Source organism: Rhinoderma darwinii, chromosome 4, assembly GCF_050947455.1.
Source record: "Rhinoderma darwinii isolate aRhiDar2 chromosome 4, aRhiDar2.hap1, whole genome shotgun sequence".
In the NCBI taxonomy this organism is placed as follows: domain Eukaryota; kingdom Metazoa; phylum Chordata; class Amphibia; order Anura; family Rhinodermatidae; genus Rhinoderma; species Rhinoderma darwinii.
Window position 1 is genome coordinate 256,966,435 of NC_134690.1, and position 14,883 is coordinate 256,981,317.

The window sequence follows — 14,883 nt, forward strand, 5'->3', positions numbered from 1 at the left end:
CTCCTACACTGTGTCGCCATTTTTTGAGCTAAGACACAGTGTAGTAGGTTAACATACACTAGTAAACACACAGTAAAACACGAACATACATAGAAATAACTTACCTGCTCCAGTCGCCTCCGGTCCGTCCGCTCCGTGTGCTACCGCCGCTCCAAGTGCACAAGTCCGAAAGCCGCGACCGGAAGTAGTAATCTTACTGTCCGGCCGTGACTTCCGGTCTACAGGAAAATGGCGCCGGACGGCGCACAGTTCAACTTGGACTGTGTGGGAGCGGCGCATGCGCCGTTCCCACACCGACGGCGTACAGCATAGTGAATGGAACGGGCCCCGTTCGCATTCACTATGGGACTGTATGTGCCGTATTCCATGTCTGTATGTGTCGTTAATCGACACATACAGAAATAGAAAAAAAAATGGCAGCCCCCATAGGGAAGAAAAAGTTACAAAATAAAAAAAAGTAAAACACAAACACACAAATAAATATAAAAGTTTTTAATAAAACACTAAAATCAAAGTGATGTAAAAAAATTTTTTTTCGTGACACTGTTCCTTTAAAGTGTGAACCTGCAGAGGGAAAAGCAGATAAAAAAAATGCCATATACAAGTCATATAATGGAAGAAATAGTGTTATTCCTCAAGTACATACATAGGACAGCTGATTCTGAAGTCACCTTAAAGTTTAGGTACAATTTTCAGGCATTCCGTGACGTACATGTACATCATGGAGCGTTAAGGGTTTAAATAAAAAAAAAAAAAACCTTATTAAGGACTTAGTAATCGGACATAACTTAGTGTATATTTACATTTGCGTTACAATTCTGTCCAGCTCTGCGGTCCAATCCATGTAAAATAATAATTACAGAATTTTAGCTATATTTATATGAAATCAAATAAAAACACCTTAATCTATTTACTACCCCAGCCCACCCAGATAATGCCATTACCAATAACTCCTTTACCATCCTAAATCACCAGAAATATTGGGTGTTAACCCCTAGACCTCCAAGCAGTTTGAGTATTAAAGGGAACCTGTCAGTAGGTTTGGAGCCATTAAACCGCCAGCATGCCGTTATGCTGCTGAGGTTTAGTATTCGAAACCTCCCGATGTCAATCTAGGAAAATAAATAGTAAATTCCAACTTACCGAAAGGAGTCCGTGTAAGGAGATCTGAGGCATGGGGCGCATTTTATGTTGATGGCCTATCCTTAGGATAAGTCATCAATGTCAGATCGGTGGGGGTTTGAAACCCAGCTCCTTCGTCGATCAACTGATTCATGGTACCGGGGCGTTTAATTGAATAAGACTGAGCTGCAATCCCAGGCACAGTATTTACGGACGCGTACGGTACAGTGCCTGGTAAACACTGAAGAACGCCGCAACCCCTTCAGTCAGCTGATGGACGGCTGTGCGGGGAGGATAGGCCATCAATCTAAAATGCCCGGAGAACCCCCTTTAATTCGCTTACTCCCTAAAACCACTCTGTAAAATGTGTGATGGTGTATGATGGCAAAGTGCGCATAATGAGAGGGTATTTTATTAGCAATGCAGTGGGCACCATAGCATTTGGAAAACCCAATGCACTTTTAATCAACACTAAAGAACATGCTTGTACTAGTATTTTCTTGGGGTTTTTCTTATTTCACATTTTAAATGCGAATTCAGAATTCTTCTGGTTTCTCTTGGGAGCATTTGGGTGATTCTTACACTGCTGTCAGACATTCGCAGTAGAAGTGTCTCCTAAGACAACCAGATGGATTTTGAAGGTCATTATTTATGGGAAAGTCGATTGGTACATGGAGTAACTCCAAATTGCGTAAGCTTTTCTGTAGGTTGAAACAGTAAAATTCTTAAAGCAAAATTACCCTTTTAATGTCTCTAAATGTAACCTATCTAGAACTTTAAACAGAGTACTGATCTTCGAGGAACACTAAAACCTAGTACGAATGATAAAGGAAAACTGGAGATGAACTTTTTCTATTTTTTGTGTTCCTTATAACTAGAAATAGTGTTTTTTTTTTCCCCCATTTTCTCTTGTTCCCTGCAGTCAAGCTGTTTTTAAACGCTAAATTTCCGAGCTGTAATGTGTTATTTATTTTAGAACATTGTTACCTAATGCTTGTTCCTTCCTTTTGCGTTTTGACTCTGTCACCTTGGGTTCCTGACTGTCCACTTTGAAATGTTGTTTGTAAAGTGTTTTTTATTGCACTTGAAGCATTTTTGTTGCTTGCTAATAATTGTAGAGAATCGTGCGTTCTGCATACCGCGCATGTTAAAGATGAAGTGAATAGATCTGTCCTTGCTCTGTACACGGATTTCATTCATCATATTCAGGTTTGTCTGCGGTGTGTAATCCGCCAGATTAATTAGATTTCATAAAAACATCTGTTCAGTGCGATTCATTAAGCAGATAACCTACTTTACCAAAGGTGATCAGTTCCAGGTGCTTGAGCAAGCACATTCAGCCTATGGGTAAGGCCACACGGTGCGATCACGGTGCGTTTATGTTGCGTCTTTACACTGCAGTAAGTAATTTTTCAATAGAAGTCAATGGTGACATTTTGGTTCTGGACAGACGGCTGCTATTATATTACAATGTGTTTTTTGTGCAGTTAACTGCATCTTCATAATGTCCGACCGCATGCAGTTAATGACCGCGCTGCCAAAGTTGTTGCTGAACTGCTTGCGTTTTTACTAACTGTTCTGCAATACATTGTAATGAACTATATACAGGAAGCACCTAATAAACTTCAACACGGGTGAAAACTATGTCCATCAATTATTTCCTTTAAAAACGCAACAGAACTACAGCATTACAGAGACAAAAAACCCATTCAGTTGACTGCATGCGGTTTTCAAACGCAACAAAACCGCGTCAACACACCGTGCGGCCCTACCCTAAACCTTGAGAGTAAGCCGCCCAAGAAAAAAACACCTCTGCCTTCAATTAAAATCAATGTGGGGGCGATTTCGGACTCTTCTTTGACACTGGTTCCACTGCGGTTTCCCTGTCAAAAAACTGTGTGAGCGGACACTTAGAGTGCAGTCACACGTTGCGTATTTGCCTTGTATTTCCGCAGCCTAAAAATATTCTTCCCTTTGGACATTGTACGGTTTTCTTAGGCGTGTTTTTACTTTGCAGAAATACAAGGCAAATATGCCACATGTGACTGCACCCTAGAAAAACTGTACATATATGGACCGTAATGTGAAGGGCTTCCATGGCCTCCGTGCTCAAAGTAGCGCTGTGTCCGGGGAGTCCTCGACTAGGATCTTTTTTTTTTTTTCCCACCAGCCGTTCCAAGGATTTATTCCTGAAAAACTGATCCATTGAGTTCTACGTGAGCCGTCTGTTCGTAAAAACCTGAAGACATGGCCAGTGTTCACGGCCCATTAAAAAAACAGCCCTGTGAATACACCCATAGAACTTCATTGCTCTAAAAACGGCCGTCCGGCGGCCGTTAAAAAAATAAAAAAAAATTTAATAAAATTAAACGGCCATTTTTCGTGTGATCGTAGCCTTCGCTTTAAAACAAGACTGAGATCGCAGCACTGTAAAAAGGGTTAATTTTTATACATTTTCTGTCTTTATAACTGTAATAAAATCACTTTGCCATGGCTTTATTGTCGTTTAGAGTATGTAAACGGCTCAGTATTCGTGTCCAGTTTAATGATTTACCAATTTGCTCTTATTCTTAACTTTATAGAGTCGTGTTTGTTCATGTTCTGGTAATTTCAATAGGGTTTTAAACTTGTACCATTTAGCTGTAAGAACACTGCCTGCAATGGTTGCCTTCCAATAAATTAATGTTATTACTGCCGTCAAGCAAATCAGCACAGCGTAATAATGTGGAACAAATGTTCGCTCACATTGCCCGAAATGATGGACTGCCTTAAAAGACCTGAAGAACTAATAAAACAAGAAAACCTTGTGCTCTCGGCATATTTCTCTCTTTTTGTAGCTGGGAGTCTTGCTATCCGGGCTATAGAGCATCATTCCGATCATTGGTGTATGGGCAGCGTGGTGGTGCAGTGGTTAGCACTATTGCCTTGCATCACTGGGTACTTGGTAAAATTTCAACAAAGGAAGACATCTGCATGAAGTTTGTATGGTCTCCCTAGGTTTGCGTGGGTTTCCCCGGATACTCCGGTTTCCTTCCACACTCCAAAAACATACTGTTTAATTTGGAATATAGATTTTGAACGCTGCTCAATACATTGGCGCTATATAAATTAATAAAATATATAGTTTTTTTTTATTCACCCACTTTAATGCTATGGAGCTAGATTAGATCGAGTAGGTCCTACAATTGGCAAAGACAATTCAACTGTGTATAAAATCACTTGGTTACAAATACTTGTAATTTGTCTCCCCTATCGGGAATAATTCATATAGCAGAACATCATGAGACACGGACATCCCAATTAATTTGTGTCACATGAACAGTTGCTGTATTGGAAACCCACATTTCTTCCTGTATTATCACTTATAGACCACTCAGCAGGGTGTGTGTGCTTTATGGCAGCTGAAAAGAATAATTGTTAATTATCCGAGAAACTGTCTCCAGGAAGTGATGGTGCACAACCCCCCTCCCCCAGATATCATGGAGTAACTGGGGAGATTCATATATAGTGTTGGGCTTTGTTCACATCTGCGCCAGGGCTCCGTTCCGACGGAACGTCTCAGCTTTCCGTTGGAATGGAGCCCTGACTGACACAAACGGAAACCATAGGTTTCCGTTTCCATCACCATTGATTTTAATGGTGACAGATCCGATGCTAACGGCTTCCGTTTGTCTCAGTTGTGCAAGGGTTCCGTCGTTTTGACGGAATAAACAGTGTAGCCAACGGAACGTCGGAACGGGACCCTGGCGCAGATGTGCATGAAGCCTTTTCTGTATAGTAATTCTGCATTATCAAGGGCTCTAGCAGTCCAATAGAGCTGTTGTGTATGAGGGAGGGGGAACAAAGATCCAAACATCCCAAAGGTTAGGAGCTGATATCCCCACAGCCCTCCGACCTTCTCATAAATACACAAACCGGTAGGTCACATGAGATACAACACCCAATTACCTACCTGTTACTGGTCAGACTGCCAATCCCTCCCCAGCAACACGAGCCCCAATGCCTGGCTGTTGCTAAGTTAACAACTGCCAAATAGGTGAAGAAATTCCTGACAAAACGACCAATACCATAGAAGAATCCACCTGATGTGATTAAGATCCCGTGTGGATTGCATTGTCCAGGATCCGTCCATTCCACTAATACTGTTGGCTATAGAAATTCCATAATTCCCCCCCAAACCCGCACAGGTTTTTTTTTTTTTGGTCTAAATATGGCTGCTCCATCATGAAACTTGCGTCCCCACGCAAGTCTCCCCTTCCTACAACTCCCATAATGCCTCGTACAGAGGAGAGACCACTAGAGGCATGTCTTGCGGAGTTCCTCCTGTTTTTCCAGGGCTGTGACTGAAAGTCCTACATTACACAGAAGCCCATCAACCCCCATCAAAAAACAGTAAGTGTCCGCTGTAGTTAGGATCATACCCCCCTGAAGATGGTGCCACAGATCACCCCCCCCTGTAATTGGCACCCTCCCCCACGTAGATAGCACCACACGCCCCGCCCTGCAGGTAGTACTCTCCCTCCTGTAGTTACCGCCATTAGGGCTCCCTATGCGAGTGGAATCCCCAGCCATTGCGTTGCCCGAGCTCTGGCTGGAGATTACGCTCCCATAGGGAGCCCTAATGGCGGTAACTACAGGAGGGGGGATGTGTGTGTCTATCTACTGGGTGGGGTGTATGTGGCGCTATCTAAATAGGCACTGGGGGTGGGGCATGGGAAGGTAGCGGGCTCTGAGCGTCGTGGCAATGTAGTTCAGATCTGCCTGACGTTCTTTCAAACTGGTTTCCGGTTCGGCCATTAATTCAAGAACAGGTCACGTGGTGCAGGATACGGAACGGTACGGGGGCAATTACACAATGAAAGAGGACAAAGGTAAAAATTAGAAAAGAAAGTACACTGCATGCATCGATCACCCTATCTATAAACAGAAAAAAAGCTTGGGAGTGCTTCTTTAAATAAGAACAGGTTGAGAACTATGGTCGAGAGCTTAAAGAAATGCATACCGTATGTAATGGTTTAAATAAAAATTCTAACACTGAATTTTCTTTTCTTTCCACACAAATGCTTCAGAAATACAGTAGCTCTCATATGAGAGCACTGCTTTTAGGACTGGTATAGAGGCAAATGGAAAGTTTTGCTTATAAAAACTTGATGTGTTTCTGTGAATTTTATCAACACCTGTATTTCCTCCATTACTTTGCGTTCTTTTCCATCTGTGGATTCATCATTTTCTTTTCTGAATTGCTGTTTTTTATTTGCCCATTATAACAAATAGAACTGCCAAGCCGATACTGACGATGCATGCACTAAAGGTGGAAGTACAGTTGGTACCTTTTATGCCTCTTGGCATGCACTGGCTTTCTTTTTAAACAAAGACATATTGATTTAACCCCTTAATGACCAGCCTATTTTAAACCTTAATGACCAAGCCATTTTTTTTAGGGTTTTCAATCGTCTCATTCCAAGTGCTATAACTTTTTTTTCTTTTTGCGTCGACATAGCTGTATAAGGTCTTGTTTTTTTGCGGGACGAGTTGTATTTTTTAATAGCACCATTTTGAGGTACATATTTATTGATTAACTTTTATTAACACTTTTTTTTGGGGGGGAATAGAAAAAAACCTGAAATTTCGACACTCTTTCGCATCCTAAATCTACGCAGTTTACCGTGTGGTATAAATAACGCTAACTTTATTCAGCGGGTTGTTACGATTGCAACGATACTTGTATAGATTTTGTATGTTTTACTACTTTAACACAGTAAAAACGCTTTTTTGTCAAAATTATTTGTTTTTGTGTCTTCATATTTATTTGAAGAGCCATAACTTTTTTTTTTATTGTTCCGCCGATGCAGTTGTATGAGGGATTTTTTTTTTTTGCGGGAAGACTTGTCGTTTTTGTTGGTACCAGTAATAGATTTATAGTCGGGGTCGTTACGGACGCGGCGATACCAAATATGCGTAACTTTTTTACTTTATTTTGTTTTTTTTAATAGTAAAGCAGTTTGTAAGGGGAAAAGTGTTTTTTTTTATTTTTTTTTCACTTTTTTTTTTAAATTAACTTTTTTATTAAACTTTTTTACTACGGTAGTCCCACTAGGGGACTAGAATATGCGATTCTCCGATCGCTATTATAATACGCTGCAATTTTTGTATTGCAGTGTATTACTGCCTGTCCGTTTTAGAACGGACAGGCATCTGCTAGGTCATGCCTCCGGCACAACCTAGCAGGCATTCACTACAGGCAGACCTGGGGGCCTTTATTAGGCCCCCGGCTGCCATCGGAGACACACACTGGGCGATCTTATCGCCGGCTGTCAGTGGGATGAGAGGGAGCTCCCTCCCTCTCTCCAAAACCACACAGATGCGGTGCACACTATTGAGCACCGCATCTGAAGGGTTAAACGGGTGAGATCGATACTAATATCGATCTCACATGGTAGAGCAGGGACGCTCCCAGCCCTCAGCTGCCTCTGGCAGCTGAGAGCAGGGAGATTTGACAGCTCCCTGCTCTGTTTACTTATTCCGATGCCGCAACGTAAAAAGTCTATTGCATCGGAATAAGGCCCGTTAGTGACCGACGTAGAAACACTATGGGGCGGTCACTAACGGGTTAAGAATTGTGCCATTTTCAGGTTGAGTTTGGCATTGGGTAAATCTTCATATGCCTTAAAGGGTTGTCCAGTCTTAGGCTGGATTTACACGAGCGTGTGCGTTTTGTGTGTGCAAAAGGCACTTAACCGCTCCGTGTGTCATCACCATAGGATGCGTGGCTGCGTGATTTTCGCGCAGCCGCCATCATTATGACACACTGAATGTTTGCAAACAGAAAAGCACGTGGTGCTTTTCTGTTTTCATTCATAGTTTTACTGCTGTTGCGCGAATCACGCGCAAGTGCTTCCGTGTGGTGCGCGTGATATTCACGCACCCATTGACTTTTTACCCTTGGATTTCCACAGCGGACCCGCCCCATACAATTTGGCTAATTTGTGTCAAGAAATGACATGTCGGTTTTTTTCTTGGAAAGTGGATTTGATAATCCACAGCGGAAAAATCTGTGCTGTTCTTCATACGGCGCAGATTTTGTATTGACAGCAATGGAAGGCATAATGGGAGACCCCCAGAATGGGGAAACATGTCGTTGTGTGTTACCCCTTTGGTCTGTATGTTCCACTTCTCCTGTATCTAGGTATTTGGCTTATTGTATGTATTATGAACATTCTACTTCACTCCAGTCCTAGTATACTTACGTGGCTTACACTTGCACTTGCCCTTTCCATTTTGTATATGTACCGTATATGATTGAATATGGTATTCTTATGTTTTCATGTATTTTTATCTATTTATATGTAACAATATAAAGTTTTTCATTGAATTTATAATTTTGAGTGTTGCTGTCATTTAGGAGGTATTTTAATAGTTAGACAGCACCTGTTTTCCTTTTTGAAGCTAGTACAAGCCCTTTTCTCGTAGGTGGTATTGGGAGGCATAAGTCACTCGAATTTGGAATCCGTGCACAATTTCTGCTCGTTCAGCTGATCGGTTGGCAATCGTCACCGCTAAGCACTGTAGGAACACAATTTTTTCTCCTGTCTTGGATTCCATAGTGCTTAACTAAACTCCTACATTATATTAACCCAGCAGCTACATAGAGGACCTGTTAAGTTTTTCACCAGCTAGATGAAAATAATGAATACTTCCATTCACTCACCAAAAGCTGAAATAATATGGACGCCCAAGCTACAATATTATGTATGGGGAGGGAGCACCGGCGAAAAATCATTCAGGGGGGGCTGGCTGCTTAGTATTACAATTGTTCGTTCGTTCTTTTTTTTATTTATTTTTTTAAAGTTTCCCCTCTTGTACTGACATCCGGTTTTCCTTTTGATTTAAAAACAAAAGGCGTAAGCGTGAGTGTATCTACTTATTCTGATGTGCAAGAACCAATGTTTTTGTTCAGTTTTAGCGTTGTGGCTAAAATGTGCGCTGACAATTTGTCGTTTCAAAATACTTTTCAATCATAATGTCTATGTAAACATCAGTTACCTGGAAAAAACGAGCGGGAACACAAAGGGATATTCCTAGAATGAACACTTATCACCTATCGACAATATAAGTGATGTGTCTGGTTGGTGGAACCCCCACCGATAACTAGACCGTGTGTCCCGAGCCTCTCGTTTCTCCCCACTGCAACCAATCGCAGTGAGGAGAAGCTTCAATGAACATTCTTCCTGTCACTCCATTCAATGTCTATGGGACTGATGTAAACAGCCCAGCACTGTACCCTGCTGTCTCCGTCAGTTCCATAGACTTTGGAGCGGCACCGTGCATGCTCATACGCGACTCTACTGCCGTTTTGCATTAAGGAGGAACGTCTGGGGCTTGGGACCCCTGTTTTTGTGATCAGTGGGGGTCCCAAGGCGTAAATACTGATATGAAAATCGTGCCAATTTGTGGTAAAAACAATTGCGGCCATACAGAGGCTGTTGTGTTTCTGTACTTTTAATATTAAGCAGTCACCCCACTCCTCAATGGTAGGTGTGTGTCTGTTCAGCAGTATTTTGCACCTGTTCCACGTTCCCCATACAACATTGTGGCTTGTCTGCATCCTGCTGAGATCTGGCATTTTAACCTGCCCTTGTAACAGTAAGAATTGCCAGTAATCTTGAACAAAATTGATCCCGTTTTCTATGACCTGATAAGCAGACACCAACATGCATTTGGTTAAGACCTGGCTTCTTACTCATGGGGCTTTTTTCCTTTCTCTGGATCAACATTGCAGGAGAATAGTCCGAACTGGATGGACATGTCGTGTTTTTTATTTTGTGGTTTTTTTTCTTGTTTTTCAGCCTTATATACTATGTTACCATGTATCTGAGGCACATTTTTATAATGATAGGTTCTTTCATCCAAGCAGCCACTTTCCATTTGCCCTATTAAACTATATAGACATTAGAGGGGAGATTTCTCTGCTTAGAAGACTCCTCTGTTAGCCAGAGAGGACAACCAATGGAAAGAGTGACTCCAGGTCTGGAAGACTTGACACTGAAAGAGGGAGTCCACAGGATGCCCCAAGTGATGAAATCAGCTGGTACTGAGAACACTTGCTGTGCAGCTCCCCAAGGGGTTATAGGACATTAAAAAAGCATGGCTGCTTTCTTCACGTGAATGGTGCACAGCTGCTTTGCAAGACCAAGCTTTATCTGACTTATCTGAAAATGGGTGTGGTCTAGCAAAAAAGGGGATGTCTTAAAATGTGACACCATGCTCCAAAATTGGCGCTATCTACAGGGGAAGGGGTGGCTACGCTACCTACAGGGGTGGGTTGGGCCGCTACCTACAGGGTTTGGTTGTGGCTTTACCTACAGGGGTGGGTATGTGCGGCGCTATCTACATGGGTACTATCTAGAGGTGACACTAGCGCTATCTACATGGGCATTGTGGTGTTTCCCCAAAAAATCACACACATTAAATAGTTGTTTTTTTTAACAGCCATGAAAAACTGATGTCAAACTGCCATTAACCTCTTCCCGCGCCACAACGTACTATTGCGTCGTGGTGGGGGAGGTAATGTTCGGAGCGTGCTCACCCGCTGAGTTCGCTCCATACCCAGCGGGTATCAACTGTGTTTTACAGTTAACACCTGGTACTAACAGCCAGGAACAGCAATCTCGCTGTTTAACCCCTCAGTTGCTGAGATCAAGCACGATCGCAGCATCTAAGACGTTACAACAGCTCATCGGCCCCCGAGCAAAGCGATCGGGAGTTGCCAATGGTTGTCATAGCAGCCCAGGGGCCTAATGAAGGCCCCCAGGTCTGCCTTTCTTAATCTTCTGTTAAGCCGTGCTCTACCACGGCTTAACAGGACCCTGTAAAAATTACAATATACTGCAATACATTAGTATTGCAGTGTATTGTACCTGCGATCTAATGATCGCTGGTTCAACTCCCCTAGTAGGACTAATGAATTGTGTGATAAAAAATGATTTATTTATTTTTCCCTCCTGAAGTCATGTAAAAAACCTACAAAATTGGTATCGCTGCGTCCGTAAAAGTCTGAACTATTACACTATAGCATTATTTAATGCGCACGGTGAATGGCGTAAAAATAAAAAAAATTTAGAAAGCCAGAATCAGTTTTTTTGGTCACTTCATATTTCACAAAAAATGAACTTAAAGAGGCACTGTCACCACATTTTAAGTGGCCTATCTTCTACATAATGTGATTGATGCTGTAATGTAGATTACAGCAGTGTTTTTTATTTAGAAAAACAATCATTTTTGACGGAGTTATGACCTATTTTAGATTTATGCTAACGACTTTCTTAATGCCCAACTGGGCGTGTTTACTTTTTGACCAAGTGGGTGTTGTGGAGTGAAGTGTATGATGCTGTAAATGACACCTTACAGCGTGATCTCTTGCTGTCATTAAGTCCCACACAAACGTTACCGAAGTGTCGGGATTGTGAATAGACATCGCGTCCTGGCTGGAGGTTATGTCTATTCACTCTCGACACTTCAGTTAAGTTAATGTGAGTGACAGCACATCATGATTTCGCGAGATCACTATGTGCGGAGTACATGAATGGAGAGAAGTGTATGACGCTGATTGGTCAGCGTCATACGCTTCTCTCCACAATACCCACTTGGTCAAAAAGTAAAAACACGCCCAGTTGGGCATTAAGAAAGTCATTAGCATAAATCTAAAATGGGTCAGAACTCCGTCAAAAATGATCGTTTTTCTAATTAAAAAACATTTCTGTAATCTACATTACAGGGCCGATCAAATTATGTAGGAGATGGGGCACTTATAATGTGGTGACAGAGCCTCTTTAAGTCTCATGTAGCCCAAAATGGTAACAATAGAAACTACAACTCGCCCCACAAAAAATAAGCCCAAATGCCGGTCAATCGATGGAAAAATAAAAAAAAGTTATGGCTGTCAGAATGTGGCATCAAAACGCTAATTTTATTTTTAACAATTCGTTGCTTCCTTGTAAAAGTAGTAAAACATAAAAACTATATAAATTTGGTATCACCGTAATCATATTGACTGGTAGAATAAAGTTCACATGCCGTTTTTATTGTATGATGAAAGCTGTAAAAACGAAACCCCTCAAAAATTGAGGAATCACTGTTTTTTTTCCCCTATTCCACCCCACAAATAATCTTTTCCCAGTTTCCCAATACATTATATGATACAATAAATGGTACCATGAAAAACTCCAACTCGTCCTGCAAAAATCAAGTTTTCATATGATTTTTCCGTCAATATAATGTTATGGCTTTTGGAAGGTGGAGAGAAAAAAATTTAAGTGAAAATCTAAATAGCTGGGTCCTGAAGGGGTTAAAAAACCTGGAAATGTATGAAAATTTGGAGACTGATGCAAAACGGCCATGAAAAGCCAACCGTTGATAAGGCTTTAACCCCTTAGTGACCACCAATATGCCTTTTCACAGCATTCACTAAGGGGCCATAGGCTAGGCTGTCGCCTTTTCACGGCGGTCCAGTCTAAGTCCTGTACGGGTATCACATGCAGGTAGGAGCGGGTGCTCGGCTGTCTGACAGCCAGGCTCCTGCTCCTACGGCCGCGATCGAAGTTTACTTAGATCGCGGCCGTTTAACCTGTTAAATGCTGCGGTCAATAGCGATCACAGAATTTGAAATCATTTGCAGAAGATCTGAGCTCCCTCTCTCACCCAGGCCCCCAGGTCTGTACTGGGTATATGCCTATTAGGACGTGCTGGAGGCACGTCCTAATAGAATGCCGGTCAGTTTTTCACTGACAAGCAATAATGCTTTGGTATACTAAGGATACCAAACATTATAACGGCGATCTAAAGATTGCTAAGTGAAGTCCCCTAGTTGGTAATAAATGTGAAATAAAGACTACAGTTTAAAAAAAAAAAAAAACTCCATAAAAAATTTTTTTATTTAGAAAAAGTGTCAAAATTAAGTAAAAGTACACTTGTGATATCACCGCGACCGTAATGACACAATCAATAAAGTTAACATGTAATTTAAGGCGCAAATGAAAACCATTAAAAAAAAAAAAAAAAAATGCGAAATTGAAATTTTTTTCCATTTCCCTCCCAAGAAGTCATAATAAAAGTTAATCAGGTCATCCATGTACCCCAAAATAGTACCGATAGAAACTGTCTCGTACCGCAAAAAACAAACCCACATATCACTACATTGACGGAAAAATAAAAGAATTACGGCTCTTGGAAAGCGATGATGCAAAAACTAATTTTAGTTCAAAAGAGTTTTTATGGTTCAAAAGTAGTAAAACATAAGCCTAAACATATGTGGTATCGCCATAATTGTACCGACCCATAGAATAAAGATATTGTGTTTGTTTATGCCGCACAGTGAACGGTGTAAATTTAAACCGCATAGAACAATGGTGGAATTTCAGGGTTTTTTTCTATTCCGCCCCCCCCCCCCCCACCTCCAAAAAAGTTAATGTAAGTCAATCAAAAAATGATATGTACCCCAAAATGGTGCCCTTAAAAGGCACAACTAATCCCGCAAATAAGTCCTCCTACAGCTATGTCGAAGGAAAAATAAAAGTTATAGCTCTTTGAATGCGACTGTAGAAAAACGAAAAAAATATCTGTCACTAGGGCCTAAAATAGGCTGGTCACTAAGGGGTTAATGGCCGTTTTTTGTTTTTTTTCATTGTTGTGTTAGGATATGTAGAAATGACTAAACTGCCAGAAATATAGGATCCTGTAAATCTCCAGGGACTAAGGTAGATTCTGAAATAACACACACATATCTGAAGAAAAAGCATGAAGATGGAATTTACGTAGTAGGCAGTTTTATATGGCTAACGGCTTCCTATAAGAACTATAGTTGAGTATATAAGACATTTCATGCAGTGCACATTCACTGGTCTTATCGTATACATCTCCTGGGAAGGATCAGAACATGGTTAATGCCTGGGGATATTCTGGGTGGCCAAGGTTAAGTGCACACTTTAGTATTAAAGAAAATGTCGGATAATGCTAATCCGGACACTTGTTCCGATAATAGATTAGTAGAGGAAGTCCTATACGTATGCTCACTACTTTATCCCATTAGTGCACAGCCAAAGGCAGTTATGCATAAAAATCAATATAGTCCGATTTGTGTTAAAGGCTTTTGTATACACCATATTGCATGGATATACATAAATATTGTCTATTGAACTGATCATACAAAATAGACAAACAGACATTTATAGGTCTACATATATACATAAAAATAAAAAATCCTATTCGGAGTATAACTGCTAGAAAAGGGCAGATATTCAAAGTCCGTATAAAACAATGCTGTAAATGTGCTATGTTGGTAAGTAAACCATATCCGTTGTTGACCTGGGAAATGGAATGTATAGCTTACCTTCTCTTGGCACACCATCTTTGAAGCAGTACTAATAACCTTTGAGCTCTAATGTACTACTAGTGCAATGCAGATTTGTCTTAGGTCTATCGAAAATAAAAATAAATTCTGTTGCCGTTATTGCCAGTGATCTGTGTGGTCCTATAAATCTCGCTCTCCTAATGTATGCACGTAGATTTTATAAATGTGCTTCTGTTATGTGACCACCGGACCGTCCTACTTTAGATTCTACGGCCAGTGTTGGTGAAAGGGAGGACTAAGAGGACCTGTCCCCTCTTCTGACATGCCTGTTTTAGTAGATAATTTTATTCCTCATGAAATAACTCTGGATTATCTTAAAATTCTATGTTGTGCCATTCCTCGGTTATTCCTCCTAG

General features: G+C 41.2%; 1 protein-coding gene across 2 annotated transcripts in view; it reads left to right on the forward strand.

Moving 5' to 3' along the window:
• The window catches only part of MAN1A1 (mannosidase alpha class 1A member 1), a 206,297-nt gene that overhangs the window by 79,937 nt on the left and 111,477 nt on the right, over positions 1-14,883 (forward strand). The window lies entirely within an intron of this gene.